The sequence below is a fragment of the Drosophila elegans genome, unplaced genomic scaffold, assembly GCF_018152505.1.
Source record: "Drosophila elegans isolate 14027-0461.03 unplaced genomic scaffold, ASM1815250v1 contig_814, whole genome shotgun sequence".
In the NCBI taxonomy this organism is placed as follows: domain Eukaryota; kingdom Metazoa; phylum Arthropoda; class Insecta; order Diptera; family Drosophilidae; genus Drosophila; species Drosophila elegans.
In genome coordinates this window covers 7,985,149-8,001,248 of record NW_024546167.1, presented here as the reverse complement: position 1 = coordinate 8,001,248, position 16,100 = coordinate 7,985,149, and the positions used below count along the sequence as shown (strand labels likewise).

At 40.1% G+C, this 16,100-nt stretch overlaps 1 protein-coding gene across 2 annotated transcripts in view; it reads right to left on the bottom strand.

Annotated features, from left to right (window-relative positions):
• The window catches only part of LOC108138262, a 34,880-nt gene extending 19,735 nt beyond the window's left edge, over positions 1 to 15,145 (bottom strand). The window contains exons 1-2 of one of the 2 annotated variants that reach the window (XM_017260406.2): positions 14,879 to 15,145; positions 12,833 to 13,367 (exon numbers count right to left, since the gene is read on the bottom strand). The gene's annotated coding sequence lies outside the window, so the exon portion shown is untranslated. The remainder of the gene's footprint in view (positions 1 to 12,832; positions 13,368 to 14,878) is intronic. The other variant, XM_017260407.2, reaches the window with a different exon arrangement.
• Between the last annotated feature and the right edge of the window lie 955 nt (positions 15,146 to 16,100).

Genomic DNA, 16,100 nt, shown 5'->3' with positions numbered 1-16,100 from the left:
ACACATTTAGTTATCTTTTAAAATTTGTTTAATAAAAATGGTGGATTAAACTTAACAATACAATAGATAAAGTTGAGGTGTACAGTGTTATATATTATGGTAAACAGTTGAGTAGATTTTGGTACGACCCCATCTGCTTTCAACATCTCAATAACCTTTTTCGCTTGCATTATTAAAATTTAATGTGGCAATGGCAATTTTCAATAGATTCTGTGAATTTTAGCATTTTGTGCAAGTTTTAGGTGAAGCATAACCCGTGAAATCCAGAGATTACCACACGGAATGGGGCCAGAAGAGGTTGGCAAGGAAAGAGGACAAAGGTCAAGTCCCAGGTTGCCACGTAAGCAAAGCGACCACCACTTGCCGCACCTGACGGCCTAGTTTCGGTTCCCAGCAACGTCCATGGATGCCCGTTTGCTCCATATTACAACCTGACCTTTGGCCATTGTATCTAAAAGCCTGCAAATGCTGGCCCGTCATGCGGTGGGGACTTAAATATAGAAAAGGCCGAGGCCGTCCAAACAGCTGGCCAACTGACCACTGGACTTCCCTTTCCGCTTTTCCGCTTTTCCGCCGCCCCCCTTTTGCCATTTCCCGATTTTCCTGGCCAGTTTCTCAGGCAACCTTCAGACCGGGCCGCAAACTTTTGATTAATGTTTGTTAGTTTGTCTCGGCGTAAAATGTATTTGTTTTAAAACAAAATGCAGTGCACAAAGTGTGAACGGGAGGTGTGAGCGAGATGCAGATAGCACTGCTCCTGGCTATTTTCTTTTTTCCCCCGCCCCACCCCGCGTTTTCAACCCAACGACTTTGGCTTTTAATTCTCTCTGTGCTTTTTTTATGGGTTTGCTCGCTTATTCCCTTTTACATATATCCTTTTTGCCTTTTGTGTATTTTTCCCCTCTTTATTCCAGTATATTTTGGCTGTTCATTCATCTTCACAGTCCGCAAGCGCGCAAAAAAAATATTTTTTTGATATATTGACTAGCAAAATATTTGGCTTTTACACGTGTCTATGCACACAACCATAGGCTAACACTATCCTTGAATTTCGTAGGCATGAAAAGATTTATACAGTAGAAATTAAATATTAAAGCTTAGTTACTTCATTAAATACATTAGTTAGAATTTTGCCTTTTTAAAGATAAAAAGTTTTGTGAGGTATTTATTTTCTGCAATTTAAATGACAATGTTTTTGTATTAAATCACCTCGTTTCACTTAGTCAGTGGCAACTGTTTTGGTAACTTTTAGTCATATTTTGTGTATATTTTTATAGGTTCGCATAGACCGTCTGTGAGTCGGTGTGTGCGATCTAGTCAAGCGTAAACTAAAAGATTAGAATTTCAAACATTTTTTTGCACTCAATTCTTTTTAACCGATACCCAATTTGTTGGTGGTGCCTGCTCCTGGCCCCATTTACTTGTCCAATTTGTAGAGCAGCTGCCAAAAACCCTAGAAGGGCATGACAGAGTCGAGCAAGACAAACGAGGTATTAATGCGTTGGCCCAGAAAGTAGGCAGCGGAACATTTTTAAAGCCCCACAAAAAAAAAAAGAAGGCGGCGTTTAATACACTTTTCACGCTTGATTTGTTGCCCACAAAAATATGCTTTAACTGCCCAAAAGCCGTTGTTTTTGCTGAGAAAAACGTGCTGATTTCCGGTTCGGGATAAAGGATGCCCGCAGGAGGGTTTAATGAGTGCCCCCTAGCCAACCCTCAGGCTTTGTGCGAGACAAGGCACGCATCAGGAAATTAGAAGGGATGGACAGATAAGAGTTAGCCGGCAGTGGGGGCTAAGCTTTATTGTTCTTCTAAGGCTTTATGTGGCCTGGCTTTTTTGTGAGGTATCCATTGGGTTTTCAAGTAAATTTAAGAAACCTAAGCAAAGGTATGTTGTTATGTTGATTAATTAAAGTTAAATAACTAAAAGCGTTTTTTAGTCAAATATTTAGATTTCATAATACCAAGGTAAAATATAATTTTCCTTTTTACTTATACTTGCATTTAACAACTAGCAAAAATTTTAAACATATTTAAAACAAAACATTACTGAACCAAAAGAAAACCCATTATTAATCCCTCAGAAGAACTCCAATTATCAAAATTAACGCTTTGTTAGCCATATATTAAGATATTATACAAATAAAGTAAAATACCAATTTAATTTAAACTTGTACTTTGTCTGAAAGGCTAGCTAGAAATTAAAACGATTTCTATATATGTCATATATTATGACCAAATCAAACATCAAAGAAGTCGAGAAATTGAATAACCAGGCAAACTAAACGCAATTGAAACAACGTGCAGCTGCCATCTGGAGAATGTCAAGTTCAGAGTTGCGTGTAAAGCGGAATGATGGAATGATGCAATGTCAGTTGATTGTGAAAACGATGGGGGATTCGAGGGGCGTGTTGAGTGAGACATATAGGTGCTGACTAATCAGAGGGAGACTGGGTTGTCAGCATTACAACCCTTTACCATTCCCATTCCCGATGGCTGCCATCGCGGCGATTCAACCATCATCGTCATCGTTGGCGGCGCATGTAAAGCGATATTTCAGCTGTCACTTCATGCTTCAACTATTCCAAATCAAATCAATGCGAAAGGATTTTTCCCCGCACCAAGTCCCGACTCGTTGGCAATGATTTATGTTAAAAGGACTGCAAGGACTTGCGGGGGCGGTGCGGGGGATGAAAGCGTTACACCTTTTACCAACGCAATGAAATCGATTGCGTATCAGCTATGGAAAAATCAGAAGAAAATCAATTCACAAAGTTAAAGTTAACCAGGGAAAATGGGGAAATTTCTGAATGGCGGTGTAAATGCAAGTTGGCGTTTTTGTGGTAATTCTATTACCAATTAAATTTGTTTAATGTAGAAAATCCAAATAATTTTAACTAATTAACATTCCAGCTCAACTTCAATTCGTTGATTTGAGTTACAGCATATAGAAAAACATAAAAATTCGATGGACTTCAATTTAGTTAATTCAATTTGTTGACAATTTAAATTATTTTCAAAGGTTTCTTACACATTATTTTTCTTTAAAATTCTATAGTACGTTATTTTTTATAAGAACATTGCGCTCAACTTCAATATACACGATTACCATTTACATATAAGCCACTCACACCTATTTTACTATTTTACCACATTTTTGGGAGTGTACTTGAGAGGAGAGCTTTCCCTCTCCAGTTTTCATTGTCGTGTGAGTTTTTCCACCATAAATTCGCAAAAATGAATCTACATTGCAAATGCAAGCGAATATGTGTGTGTGTGTGTGTGTGTGTGCGGGTGTGTTTGTTTGAGCGTGTATCGGTGTAAAAAAGGAGAAACAAAGCATAAATGTGGCTCACCAAAAAGGAGCAAGAGAGAAGAGGCTATGAAACAGAAGCTAACGAAGCGTAAAGTTTGCCAAGCGGCAACTGCCCCCCTTTTTCCCCACCCCTGGCCGTCAGCGTTTGCCTTGTGGCATTTTTTATTAAATATTCCTAATAAATTATGCAAAACTCTTGTATTGCCTGGCAAGAGACAGAGATGAAGAATGGACAAAAGAGGTAGAGAGCGACGGAAAAATGTGAATTCTGGTCAAATCAAAAAGTGGGCGGCCTTCTGTGCGTGTGGGCGTGCCATAACTATCAATAACTTGGCCCAAAAAGCCAGCCTCAGATCCTGGGACCTCGTATATACATAGTGTGTGTGGGTGACTGGAACAATGGCTGGAAAATGTGTTGAAAATGGGTTTAAGGACGAGACGTTCTGGACGCCCATCGGTCTGCATTATAATACAATAAAAGTAAAGGATATCGCTGTATCCGCTCGTGCACTGTGATAATAAAATAAAATTGAAATATGGCTTGCAATTGAGTGAGCGCAATGAGTGGAAAGCCTGAAATCGCTTTTCCTGTGTGTGGAAAAGCCACAGAGGGACAGGCGACCCTGTCAGTGACTGTATCTGTTTCTCTTTATCTGTATCTGAGCAGTTTATCCGTGACTGATGTTGTAAAATCTCCGTTGACAGATGTCCTTCAATAACTTGACAATCGATGCTTAGTTGTTGGGAGAACGACTATTCCACCCTTTCTTGTTCATTTAAAAAGTTTAATAAATATAGACAAACAAAAAAAAACCACTTCCTCTTCTTCCTACCAAATCTAAAATCAGGAAAATGCTCAAATGAATGCACCGCAATAAAAGAAGCGACGACAAAGTCAAAGCCATATTTATTCTTATTTCCCACAGGCTTTTGGAAAGGGTATTCCCATTCCCACCGATGCGTGAAATCAGCTGTAATCAATTCACAGTCGCATCACCATCAGCATTTTCCTCATCTCGATTTTTCCTGAAAATTGCCTGAGCAATGTATAAAAAATATTAAACAAAGAACTAAGCTTATGAATTAATAAGCTCACCCAGGCAAAAAATACGCCCACATGCACATCCCATCCGGGCTAAAAGTCTTTCACCAAACGTGGGATTTTTGAAGAGCTGGCATACAAAATCTGCAGCACCAGAAACAGCCGGAAACAACAATAACAATAAATACAGCAAATGTCTTATTTATTTTGGATTTCTTGCCTGGCAGCAAAAATGAGGAGAAATTAAGTTGCCGCCTCAAGCTTTGTAACACCAGCAAAAGATTGCCACACCCACAACCCCGAACAGCGCACCCAACCCAAACACATACCAACCCGCATAAAAAAACAACACAATGCCAAGAAAAACAGCAACGACAACACGAAGGAAAAGCAACGAGTGTTTATCTGATTTAAACGTTGCCAACAGTCGGCAACATTTCCCCGCTTTTCCTCTGGGGCAACCTTTCGCGTGTCTTTGACTGCCGCCTGCCTGCCCTTTCCCCACTCCGCAAAAACTTATGTTTTCCGACTTTTCCTGGCCAAGCTTAATTCTCACTTCTGGGGGAAACTTTAATATTAATCATACGACCCGTATGCCACACGAAAGCCGTCCAGCTGTATACACCGTTAGGAAAATGAAAGTAGGAACTAATGCTATCAAATTGTTAGGAAAATAAACTAAATTGTGAAAGAAACTAAATTAAAAAATACATTTTATACTTCTGTTGTAAAAAAATGGAAAAATACTTTAAAAATAAAAATACAATCACACCATTTAGTCAATATAGAAACAGAAACTCAATTAAATTAAATTAGTAATTGGGCAGGGAAACTAAATAAACAAGTTCCAAATGATCTGTTTGTTCAAAGATAAATACTTTTCTCGAAAAGTGTAAATCTTTAAAACTTTTTGGCAAAAACGAGACACATCCTGCCAGAGGATTACACATGACCAACACATGAAGCGCTTAGTGTAAATTCTCCCACGTCCAAGTCCGTTCTATTGACTCTCCCCCCGGAGTGAAAATGTTTTCTGCGGTTGGAGTCGCCAAACGTCAAAAGTTCTTAGTTAAATTCGTTTTCGTTTTTCGCAAACTTTCCTCAAGTGGCTCATTGTGGTTGCTGGCGCTGTGAAATGTTGACCCACCAAACGGGAAACTCGGAAAAGCGGGCGATCCCAAAAGAAGGCGGAGATGGGAGATAACCACCGCGCGACACTTGCTTACTTTTGACAAGGACACGCAGCACGCACACAAATAAGCGAAACTAAAACTAAGACTCCGACTAGGACAACAGTCGCGCCCTGCTCCTTGCGGTCTCCGGCTGCCAAGGAATCCTGCCAGAAACAACTGAACCCAGGACTTAGCCCAAGACATGCTAAAACTTTTCGGATGTGGCAGGGAAAACGCAAATGATTAAGTGCGTAGCGCGCTATAATTCAACAAGACAACATTGCAGCGATAGACGCCGAGGGAAAACCGCAAACGACAGGACGAAAAAGGACTGCTCCACTACTCGCAACGATGCAATTGCAAATGACATGGCCAATGGAGCGAGTTGCCCCAAGTGCCAGTGCGAAAGCAAATGCTTTGTGGCAGCCATGGCAGGGATAAGTTTTGATTGAGGCGAATTGAATTTGATGCGACAAAGAGACGGGCTTAAATAAAGCCAAATGAGGAGCTCGGAATCACGGCGGGGATTAGAGGATAAATCAGGCGTCCAGGGTCAACTTTGGGGCTGCGTAAATTAGCGCACAAAAGTTGGTCTTAAGTAAGACCTCCTTTTAATACAGTCTTCAGTACTGACAGCTTAACTATTTTCTAGCTACATTTACTTGGAATACAAATTAGGCAACATAAAAAACAGTTTAAATAACAAAAATTATTTACAATACTGAAATAAAAATTAAGACAAACAAAAATTAAAGTCATTACATTTAAAAACTATTTTTATTTTAATGTATTTTCTCTAAAATATTTTTTTAATTTAATGAGTTCAATCATTTGAAGACTGATTTATACTTTTATAATACATAGCAGCAAAATATTCAAAGATTAAAGTATTATTTCGCTTGCTTTATTTTTCGCTTACTTTCAAATATCTACATCTAAAACTATAGTAATTTAAATTATTATTTTAGATACTATTGTAGTTGGCAACACTGAGACAGACTAGCACCCTATGACAGCCATCTGGACTTGTCTACTTCAACCTTTCTGCTGGGTTTTCCACCGCTTTCCCAGCTCTGCTTGCTTACAGATTTCCCAGCGACAGCAGCAAACACGAGTTTTGCTGTTTAGCATTTCAACACAAAAACAGACAGAGTTGTTGCTGCTGCTGCTCCTGTGGCAGAAGAGCAATTAATATGTATCTCTTACTCGGCACGCTTTATCACTTCACGCCACTCCACTTCTTGGCTTGGAAATGGAATTTCACTTCATGGCGAGTTTCGTATACTTTTGTTGCTGTCTGTTTATTTTCCCTCTCGCTTTGTTTTGCTGGTTGCTTGTTATTTCCTTGATTTTTATTTTCTTTTTTCCACATCTGCTGCTGGTGGACAAAAACTTTGCACGTAGCCATTTTATTTAGTGCTCGGGCATTTGGCACAGTTACAGTTGGTGTTACATTTGGAAACGCCCAGCGCCCGGCTAGCAGACGCACATTTTTGGTAGCATTTCTCGCAAGTGATTTATGACAGGCTGCATGGCGTATACTTGATATTCCCTTTGCCCATTGCATGCAAAACGCATTTTCGCAAATTTTTAAATGGCTCGAGAGGAAGAAATTGGGCTGGGTACGAAGGAGCGGCAAGAAATGGCACGCGCTCAAGCTAAAAATTTAATTAAAATGCACATTTGTTTGTCCTTGACAGCGTTTTATATTTTTTACTTAATTGGGAGAGCCGAGCAGCCTCTAAGCCCGCAGTGAGGCAGCGAAGTGAGAGCGATGAGCAGACAGCAGGATGTAGGATACCCACACACACACACTCTTGATTTCCATGATGCGGTTAGATAGGGAAAATTACGACGAAACGTTGACACAGAAACTAAAACACGCACGACCGACCTGAATTAGTCGGGCGTGGAGTGGGTGCCAGTGTGACTCGAAAATGTAGTTAGTCAGGACGACATCCTTGCTCCATCCAGCCCTCGCCCATCTGGATTCCATTTTTCAGGTGCTCGAAATGAAAACGGGCCCGGCAGAAGTTAACTTGATTATGCAGTCGGGACATTTCGTTGATCAACTTGCGTGCGATTTAATAGAATTGACGAGGTGGGAAAACTTCAAAATTAAAAGGACACTTGGCGTAAACAGCAGCTGTCATAAATAGCGAATAAAGTGCGTGCTGTGTTATGATAGATATATATAGATTTGAATTAGTCATTATATTTGTTTAACTAATTTAAGAAAAACATTTATGTTCACTCTATTTTTTGGCTTTGCACAGCAAAATAAATAAATCAATGTCTACAATCAAATGAATGCTAAGGATAAGGCTTATTTTTGGGAATTGGCAAATATAGAACCTTATCCAACTAAAAACATAAATCACCAATTGCAAAGAATTACTAATTAAACAGTTAGGCGTGACGTGGAAAAGCCAACTGAGCATCCTGTTGGGATCCGATTCCCACAGCATTTGGGAAATCATTTCCGTATGCTGAGTGGCATTCATATTGCATGGCCCGCACTTTGCATTCGCAGGCGAACTTCTGCTGGTGTTATATTTCTGGCGGAAATTGGGAGCAGCAGTCGGTACGTGCCGTAAAAGCTGGCAACTTGCAGCAGTTTTTCACATTTGCCCCCCAGTTTGCAGAGCCGGGTTTATGGGGTCGTCGGAGCAGGCACGCAATTACGGGGGATTGGCATTACCAGGACTTCCCGGGATCAGCCAAACTAATATCCATTTCGGCTTGTCCCCTGTCCAAAACAAAACGCATTAAGGCGGAAGTGCATTTCGGGTTTATTTTGCAATTCGCAGAGACATGCACGTATTCATATTTACCTAAATAACTACTCAGTACTGAGGGATAGGCGAGGAGTGGGAGGGGGAGGAGGGTGCTTCTCCTGTTGTCCTTTTTATGATGGGCATACAAATGCTGAGCCAAAAGGATTTTACTTACAAACGAGCGAGCAGAGGAAAAAGTGCAGAAGAATCGCATTGTCCCTTTGCCAGGAAGAGAGCGCAGGACGAAGGACGAGCGAGACGGGTCATAAGCCAGGGCATAGACAAGCGCACAAGGATATGTAGTGGCATAAGGATTTGTTTTGCCCGGCTGCAGATGATGAGGATGATGATGAGCCTGCTCCTTTGCCTCAACTCAACTCAACTCATCTCAACTAAACTCAACCCAACTTATGTGCAGTCACGGTCTGTCTGCTTTGTTGTACTGAGCCGAGCCTGCCTCTGTCTCTGCCTCTGTCTCTTTCTCCTCGGCAGTTGCTGTCTCTTTCAGTGTCGCATCTTGTCTGGGACACGGGACATGGGGACATGGGACATGCATAAGTGGCTGCCTCACAAAACTTGTTATTTGTATTTACTTTTGATTGTTGCAGCTGCATTTTGTCTTCCTTTTTTTCACTGCAGACAAGTGTCAACATTAAAATTGCACTTCACTTTAGCTTTTATTCTACATCGCTACTCCCCAAAACAATTAAATGCCTCATCGCATCCCATTTTTTCCTTAACTATTTGGGGTCGGCTGCATTTTTCATGGGCCAACTGTCGGGTTTCTTTGCCCTTTATAATTTGCATTCGGGCTTTTCTTTATTTCTGCCAATTTTTCCCCGTTGACGTCACTCACTGCAAAATGAACTGTCAAGCGAGGAAATCGAAGGAACGAAACGAGGCTGTCACTGACTGAATGATGCTTTAATGGGCTCTTCCCATCTCATGTTGCAAGTACATGTGAAAAATGGGTTGTCGAGAAAAAATATTTATCGAAGTACTGTCAAAAGAATGCTGATCAAATGTATCCAATACGGATCAAGATGAAAGGGAGATTAAAGGTTAACAATGTCACAATCAAAACTTTTAAATTATATTTGAAAAAGATTTATTCTTTACTATTAATTTGGTATTATTATATACAAATATTCAAATTCCGCTTAAAAATACCTTAAAAGGCCTTTTTTTTTACTTTTTACTTTTTTATTTTTTTTTATCTGTAAAAATATACAAATCTTATGTAAATTCATTCAGAATTTATTTTCCTAGTGACTTATTTCTCACAAAATTATGGTCCTAAAAGTAGGAAAACTTCGAGTTCCCCAAAATTTTCCAACTTCTTGTGGACATAAATGTCTTTATTGACTGGCTCTTTTGCTTCATGGATTCCACTCCAGTAAACCGAAACCACTCAACCCAAGTGCATTGGCTGGCAGAGGCCAACACATGACGTCAGGAACAGGTCGGATTTTCCCTTGCCCATTTTCCGCACTTTCCCCGCTGCTTCCCTTGGCAGAAATAAAAGACCCCTGCTGCTCGTTGGCCAGTCACCCACAAATAGCATTTTGTGTCTATTTTAGTGTAATTTTCCACTTAAACGGTTTTTTCACTCGCAGGCTGCTGGAAATCCTTTGGAAATTCCCCTCCCAATGTCGGCAAGAAGTCATCTGCTTGTGCTGCGTCTGGCAGCCGCCGAAAAATGGCAAGTTGAAATGAAAATTATTGGTTACCCCGACTGGGAAAAATGGGTAACCGAAAGAGGACGAGGGGAAATATATGGACGGCTCCAAATTGAGTTTGAGCGGTTTTTCCAACACGCCCCGTAGTTTTTCACTCTTCTGCTATCGATTTCAATTGTGCTAAGGCAACTGTATCTCCCCCGATTTTCCTACCCCACTCTCTCCCCCTTTTGGCCAACTTCAAAGTGAGCAGCGTGCAATGAAATTGACACCCGCAGCGTCGACTCCATTGGAATGAAACTATGGATGGGCGAAAAATAAATGTGTAACGAAATGGAAGCATCTCGAATCGGCCCCCTTCACCATTTAACCCCTTTACCCCTCTGCCCTGGCAATAAAACCATTTTAATGAGATTCAAGCTTTAAATTTCGCGCTTTTTGTGCAAGGGGGGGAAAATGGGGAAAAGCGGCTGGCCACAAAGGGCATGACATAAAAGTGGGAAAAAGCGTAACTTTGATGGCTTAAAAAAATGGTGAACGATTTTTTGCTTCCCATTATTCATACAATCTTCAAAATGTGATATCTGTATATTCTAAATATAATAGTTCTGGAAAAAGAAATCAAATATTCATTAAGTTACAGGAACTCTTCACATAAATTAAAAGAAATATATATATGAAATCAAATGCATAAATCTTTTTTGATAAAACTTTGTCAATTTATTACTTTTATCTTTGTTACTTAAATGTAATATTTTAAGAGAGTATATATTTAAAGGTAGTGATTTTAAAACTAACGAAATAAATGACAAATGCAAAAATGTACTAGTCGTTTTTATTAATTATTTACAAAATAATTTTAAGAAAAATAGTAATAATTTAAATGTATTTAGCGATGTGCAAATAAAGTTATTTCTTATTTTGACTTTTAGTTACTTGTACATTGCAGTTTTTATTTGCCACCCCACAATTCACTGACCGAATATACCCGATGAAAGTACCGAAAATGGTCTGACTCAATTATGTAACTCAACGAAAATTTTAATTAAAAGCATGCAGATGATTTAATTGATTCCTGTGTACAACGCATACGCCGAGTGGCCCCCACTGACCAACCAACAACACCGACTAAGCAGCCCACTTAAATAGAGTTGGGTAAATATTTTAACAACTTTGTTACGGCGTTTTTATGAAAATTGGACACCAGCGAAAAACAGAAGGCGGCTGCGAAGATGGAGTCTCCGAGATGGACGTTTACACAGTTAATAATAAAAACCATTTACTATGCTAATATTTGAGCGACTTGCAGGTCAGCGGCGGAAGCGGAGATGGATGCTCTTGCCCATCTCAAGCCATTTTTCACGCATGGCGTAGGGGAATTTAGAATTTTGGACACGAGATGAAACATGAGCGAAGTCAAAAATCCAAGTTGAGTGCCGGGAAATGTGTTTGCGATGGGTTAAGTATGACTTACAGTATGCATATGCATTTCATGGCCCATCCTCCGACTTTTAGTTCAGACTCGTGTTTGCTTTGACTTTGAGCGAGGCAGCCATGAAAAATTAAAATGGGACTTCCAAGCGGCAGCTGAGCAGTAGTAACTTGAACAACTTTTTCCACTCGCTCGCCTGTCAGCATTTTCTTTTCGATTTTTCGCCGCCTGCGAGATGATGTATGTCGGACAAGTGCTTGAGTTCGAGTGGAATGTGGCGGTGGCGGTGCGGTGGTCCTGCTGCTGCAGGATGTGGGTTAGTCAGCCAAGCATGTGGCTTGCATTTAATTACGGGGATTTCCCCGGATCCCGGCCACAGACTGCCGGATAAGGGAGCTAATTGAGCTGCGAGCGAGTGAATTGCCTGGGCCAATATTCTGCGGTGAAAGCACTTTCTTTGGCCACTAGTTTGGGGCACATACATAATAAAGGGGTCGACAAGTCAGGGCTGCTGGCCTGGTTTTAGGGCAAGAACTTTAATTATTACTTAACGCTTTCTCCCCAGAGACCATAGAAAAGTAAAAAAGCTTCCTTTTCTAAGTCTAAAAAGCAAAACAAAATAATATTCATGAAATATTCACAGCTTTAATTGGTTTTACATTTGGAAGTATGATTCGATATGAATACTCGCTATTGGTCTAATTTCGAATGCATAACATATTTTATGCAGTTTAAATGCTGAATGATTGAAACACTACCAATTAATATGTATCGGATATACAGTTGTGTTCGAAATAATAGTATTTCAGATTTTTTAAATGCGTAAAATTTTCTTATGAAAAAAAGTTATTAAAATATTTTAGAAGATATTAAACATAGACTTTTTCTGTTTAGGTAAATATAAAGATATTGACACTCGTTCTTGAAAGCATTTAAGGTTTTTTTTAAGATGTTTGTCTTCCGATATGAAAAACTTTTTAAAATACAATTAGCCTTTAGAGCACCATTTAAGCATTGCCAAAATTAAATATTCATATCGTTTTCTAATTTAATTTTCGAAAATATAACTTGTGAGTAAAAACAGTTAAATTTAAATGAAAGCGGTCAGCTCCCAGACCGAATTCACCATTTATTATTTACAAGTAAAAACATAACACTGTTTTGTCAAATCCTTTGCTAATCCCATCTGCCCCACTCTTTCACTTAACTTTTTTTCCAAAACGAAAAACTTTCGTTGCACTCCCAACTCATCTGAAATTGCGATAGGTCAGGTTTTGGCAGCACCTGAAAAATGGAACAGCTTCCATTAAATTTTGCTGCTCGATTTGCCAGCCAAAGGTGACCAAGGACATCAATTTAACGCCCCCCACAGTAAAGTCTAAATAAAATGTAAAAAAAGAACGTCGGGGCTTACCTTGTGCAATAATAAAAATTCGTTGTACAAGGTAGTCTGCAACTCGTAAAAGTGTTGCCAATGTTGATGTGGCTGCTGCTGTTGTTTTCCTTGTTGTTGTTTTAGCATCAAATGCTTTGGCGAACTTTTGGCTTAGTTGTTGCTGGCGATTTGTTGTTTGAAGCTTTTGTATTAGCCATAGAACATAGTTGCTGACAGCGTTGTTGTTGTCGTTGATTACCGAGTGACTGAACCTGCTGCTGCTGCTGACGATGTTGATATTGCTGCCATGCTGTTGCTGTTGCTGTTGCTGATGCACTTGGTGTTGCTGTTGTTGCTGCCGTTGATATTGCTGGTGTTTCCGTTCATTGTTTGTGTTTCGGGAGATTGAGTTTTAAAACGTTTTGTGCTTATTGTTTTAGCCACTTGTCATGGAATGAATTTGAAAACTATTTTATTTGCTTGTCTCCGGCCTTTTTAGGCAATTGTAAACAATATCTGTTGTTTGTTTTCGTTTGTTTGCTCGCTTTCTGATGAATTGTTTATGGGCATTTGGCTAACGATAAGGGAGAACAATAAAAATTTAATTTTTAAAATATTTTTGTTTGTGCTTTTTCGGATTTCGCATTTGCTTTCCGCTGCTGATGATGATGGGAAATGGCAGCCCATATGCCAAAAGATTTATGACCATACAAAATGGCAAGCGGCTGTCTTGCCCCCAACATCCCAGCTCCCCTGTGGTCCATGAATTATGCAATGAAATTTATTTCATTTTTCCCTTTTGAGGGCGAGAGCACATGAGTTTTTTTTAGCACTGTCGAGGTCGTCGACAGACTTCTGTTATTGTTATAAATGAGGGAGAAATGATTCTTAAATTTATGAAAAAAGCATATTTCGTCATCTGCATCAAGGCTTCAAAGAGAGATTCTAGGAATGAAATAAAAAAAAAATAGTGCTCGAGGATACTTTGACACCTCGGTATTCTCTGAGTTTCTCCTTCCTGACCTGTTCCATTGTACCCTGTCGCCTGGCTTTCCTTCCACTTATTAGTCTGCGTTTTGCAAATATTTGCATACGAGGCACGTTTCAGACATTTTTCTTTGGTTCATTCCTTTTGTTATTATTATTACTCTTTGCTGCCACTCCGTTTTCCACGATTTTTCGTTTTTCTGTTCTCCGCGTGTAAATGCGAGATTTCTTTGCACCACATTAAGGAAAACACAGAAAATGGGTAAAAATATGTCGAAAGAAAAGTATTTAATTCAGTTAAGAAATTTTTAATGTATAAAATACAAAATTAACCAAGACAAGAAAGGAGTTACAGAAATTACATCAATATTAAGATAAGAAATGAAAGAAGGAAACAAGGATTGCTGGACTCTTAATGTGCGCCCTTTTAAAGTTTTGACATTGCCAGGGATGCCGAATTAAATATTCTTTTACGAAGTTAATTATATTTGAGAAAGCAGAAACAGACTCAGCACAAACATTCCTCCTACCTCTTGAACTTTGTTTAAGGAAAATAAGAACGAAATTTCCAAGCTCCGCAAAATATAATGTGATCGTGAAAAACACTTAAGAGCCCCAAAGTTGTGGTGTTAAACATGAACTTTGGATTGGATCCACTTGTTAAGCATCAAAACGCCCATGGAACTCGATGCTTGCTGCCCAATTTAAAAGTTGCCTTGACAAGGACACTCCACCGATTGATAGCCCGAACATCGCCGAGGAACTAATCCTTAAGGCGACCCCCATAATCCACTTAATCCGCCGAACCGAACACGTTGCTGCCTATCAGACAAACGATTTCCGAAACAGAAAAAGGGAGCCGCTGTAAGGACATTTGGCAGGCTTCCCCTCTTATCCTCCATTCCCTTTGACGACCCCTGATTGCTGCTGTATTTCGGGCCCTTCCACGGGCGCCACATCAATTTGTAATTTGTAAATGAAATTGCCCTTGCCTTGCTTCCCTTTTTTTTTTTGTCTTGCGCCCACCAGAAAATGCAAATTTGTCAAATTGATTTAAAGCCCCGATGTCGGCCAATTTAAATGCCAAAAATTAATTACACATGCATGCGCACACACGAGCCGGGGATTTTAGCCCTGTTTTTTTTTTGCTGTATTTATTTATTGTGTTTAAGCCGCCTTCACTTGACACTTTTGGGTGTTTCGAACTTTTGATCTTTCGGTAGGAACCGCTTGCCTGATGGATATCACCGCCCGATTGCCGAGATTTGCACTCGCACTCGTCCTCGTCGTCACTGGCACCTCACACATTCAGTTGGCAGCTCCGGCCCAAGTCAAGTATCCGCACCGTTGGCCCGCCGCTAAACGAACACCGCCGCGCTCCCGAGTGAACTGACTTAGCGCAACGAGCTGCGCCAGCAGGTGACCCGAACTGGGCCTCGGCAATCGCCCGAAGCTGGCTCTTATCAGAGCCGAAGGACAAACCGAGAGGGCAACGCAGTCGCACAAGAGAGAGCCGGCTTTCGTTGGTGTGTGGTGAGTTTCGGTTCACCAACTCACGCTGGTGAAAGGACCCATGTGCCGTGGTGAGCGTCGGCTCTTATCAGTTGTGCGTGGTGTAGTCGTAGTGGGGGACAGCTCTTATCGGCCTCCAGACTGCTGGTCCCGTGCCCCCAAGCTCCCGTGCTCCCACATCCAGATCCTTGCCTCGTCTGAATCTCGTCCTTCGGGCTGACGAATGTGAGCAGGCGTCTGGCAGGAATGTGCCAAAATGTCGAGCAAACAACGTCGCCAAGCTGGTTTTTGTTTGCCGCAAAACCGATGATAAGACCAAGTCACTTGCCAGTGCGGGGTCTTGATTTTCCATCAGAGTGCAGAATGATTTTCAGAAAGTCACTTTACTGTCTTCCAAGTTAACAGTCAAGGTACAGGACTTTTCTGAGGTTGAATTTGCAGATATTTTGATTTGTTTAAAACTTCTACAACAATATTTATATGGTTAATAACATAATTATTGAATTAAAAATATTTTACACTAAAACAGAAGTCTAACTCGTATTAAAATATGTTGCCTACAAAAAGAATGTAAAAATGTAAAAAGATCTTTTCACTCTTTATACGAAAAAAAAAACAGTTTAATAAGCAGTTAGCTCGGACTGTCTTTAAAATGTATTTAAAAGTTGCGTTTTAGGATATAAACTAAATTTACTAAGCCCGTTTTATAATTACAATTCTCTCGACCATTTGCTTAATTTACAATTCATTTAGTGAAAATCCAAATCCAAGCCGTCCCTTTCGACACCAACAACAGCTCGGCAGCCGC